Here is a 2,588-nt window from a genome sequence, read left to right as displayed (position 1 = left end):
TTGCCTCTTAGTTCTGCACCCATAAGTGATCCAGGAAAACATTCTAACTAGAATATCCATATTTCTTATTCCCTCCCAGTCTGTCAAGTGACTTCCAGTAAATGGAGGATAATTTTAGAGCGATAAAGAGCCCAGAGGATACTGAGGGGAGGGAATGTGCACACATGCGCGCGCGCGCACACACACACACACACACACACACACACACACACAATAAGATGGTTCCTCATTCCCTGTTGTACCTGCTGACCCCACAGGATCCACTGAGATCGGCTACTGCTGAGTGTGCGGCTTCTACACACCCTCCAACACACATATATACATACAGCAATGCTTACGCACTTTGACTAATAGACCTAATGCTTCCTGAAGAGGGCCCAGCACTGCATTAGCTACGGATGTGGGATTGATTTAGAAACTGAAAGCCCTCTAGTGTGTGTGTGTGGGTGTGTCTATGAATTTGTTGTGCACTCGTGGTCTGTGTTTTTCCCCATTCCACTCCTTTAAGATTATGTGTTTACTCACAACTGATGCACACATATATGCAGAATGACAGGCAAAGGCACACATGGACATGATTCAACTGGTTTTGATGATTAATAATCATTATCTTTACAAATCTTTACATTAGGCCATTTCATTCCAGAAAGACAGATGTTCAGTATTTGCCCTACAACATCGTCCGAGTGGAAAAAGCCTTTAAATGAACATTTAGACCATCATCAGACACTAAAGCTCTCCTACTATTTTTAGAGTTAGCAGTAGGGCTAATTAAAGCAGTTTGACCCATTACACCAATTAATGTTTCACTCCTGTTTAAGAGTGAAACATTAGTCCCTCTAAAGCTATATTAATGCCTGACACCTGTATTAAAAAAATATATATAATAAAATAATGAATAAAATCTGTGACTGTGGTCCATCGTTACAGTGTGAAATATTTAACACGTGAAACGGTCATGGTCTTGTTTTGCTGCTGACCGTGGCTATAAACTGCCCGCTGGTAACAGATCACCATTTTGCTACGCTAACTCTTTGACTACTGTGGTGGAGCACCGGTTAGTCCCCCCTCACCAGGAGGGTGAGGGACAACTGAGGTTGGACTCAAGACTGCTGACCCAGGTGCTAGTAAAAAAGGTGGTTTTAATGGTGGGGATACAAAAGGAATAGAGTCAATGAATACATACAACAGGGCTGAGCAAAGATGGCTGAGGAGAACAGGACAACCAAGGGAGTAGACAGGGTAACAGTAGGAACCAGGAGAGGAGGAGGATCAGAACGGACAAGGGAACAGACAAGCCAACCAGGAGGGTAGGCGAGCGAAAACGGAAATCCACAGCACAGGAGCTGTCAGCGTGGACGTGTAACACTAAACATATAACCAACGTACAAAATGCGATCCACAAGCACAGGAACTGTCAGCATGGAACACAAAAGGACGTTCAATACATACCACAAAACTATGTCTGTTACGGGGTATGCGAGTTAGGTAAGGTAAGGTAAGGAAAAAAAAAAAAAAAAGTTTGTTGGTTATATGTTTAGTGTTACGAATTAGGTTAATGCTCTGGCGATGACGGAGCGTCTGCCAGAGGTATAAATAAGGAGGACAGGTAATCATCGGGATGTACCCCAGCTGTTTGCACCAACAAACAAGTCGCTAATTACTGGAATGCAACAAAGCTGAGGTGCAGAGCCCACAGGATAGAGAGAGCAGAGGAGAGAAAGGTGGAAGAGAGGCAGGTCGCGCCGAGCGGACCTGACAACCATGTTGCAACACAACATCCACAACTGCTGGCAAGATGGAACACAATGCTTTATTGCAACGGTCATAGTTTATTGTTATGCTAGGTTGTAGCAGCATCAGCTGCTGGTGTGTAGATGCACAAATGTGATAAAAAGAAAACCCGTGAACATTTTAGACCAGGGTAGGCTTGACAAGAGCAAGTACAGCATGTTGCTGGACCACTATGTAAAGTAAAAGTGTGCTAGATGTTCTTTATGACCACATAAGTCCTCAATCTGCATAAAAATCATTTCAAAGTTATAGTGTTACTTAAATGAAATTCTGTTTTTGTGTTTCCACCAACAGTGTTTCCATGCTGAGTGTCGGAGGGTACTTCCTGGCAGTTGCTGAGGCCTACACATGTCCAGTGATTGAAGCCTCATATTAGCTTCTGCTGAACTAGGACCTTGATATTTCTTACATTACGGTCACATTATTAAGGTAACACCTCTGAGTTTGATTACGGCAAGGGGAATATCCACAGTGACCAGCAACTCTTTCCTTGAGCTGTGCATGTCTGAGTGTTGCATTAAGATTCATTTTACAAAAAGCTAACTTATGCTTTAAGATATCTTTGAATGAGACATAATCATTGCGCCTATATTGGTTTGCAGTAATGTTAAACTCATGCATGTTTCTGTCAAACGCATGGAGAATGTGATTGGCAGGGGATGCTGGTAGAAAGAAAGAGAACGAAGGCAGAAGAGGAATGGGTTAAAGCATGTAGAGCGCAGAGGAGAGGGTGAGGTGGCCTGGGGGGAGGAGAAGAGAAAGAACAGAGAAACAGAAAAGCAGACGTGGAGGAG

At 43.4% G+C, this 2,588-nt stretch overlaps 1 long non-coding RNA gene across 1 annotated transcript in view; it reads left to right on the top strand.

Annotated features, from left to right (window-relative positions):
- Positions 1-2,084: 2,084 nt before the first annotated feature.
- LOC109951681 (uncharacterized) overlaps positions 2,085-2,588 on the top strand; it is a 12,684-nt gene continuing 12,180 nt past the window's right edge. The window contains exon 1 of the long non-coding RNA XR_002273650.1: positions 2,085-2,223. This is a non-coding gene — a long non-coding RNA (uncharacterized LOC109951681). The remainder of the gene's footprint in view (positions 2,224-2,588) is intronic.

Source organism: Monopterus albus, unplaced genomic scaffold (assembly GCF_001952655.1).
Source record: "Monopterus albus unplaced genomic scaffold, M_albus_1.0 scaffold402.1, whole genome shotgun sequence".
Lineage (NCBI taxonomy): Eukaryota > Metazoa > Chordata > Actinopteri > Synbranchiformes > Synbranchidae > Monopterus > Monopterus albus.
This window is presented reverse-complemented; position numbering and strand designations above follow the sequence as displayed.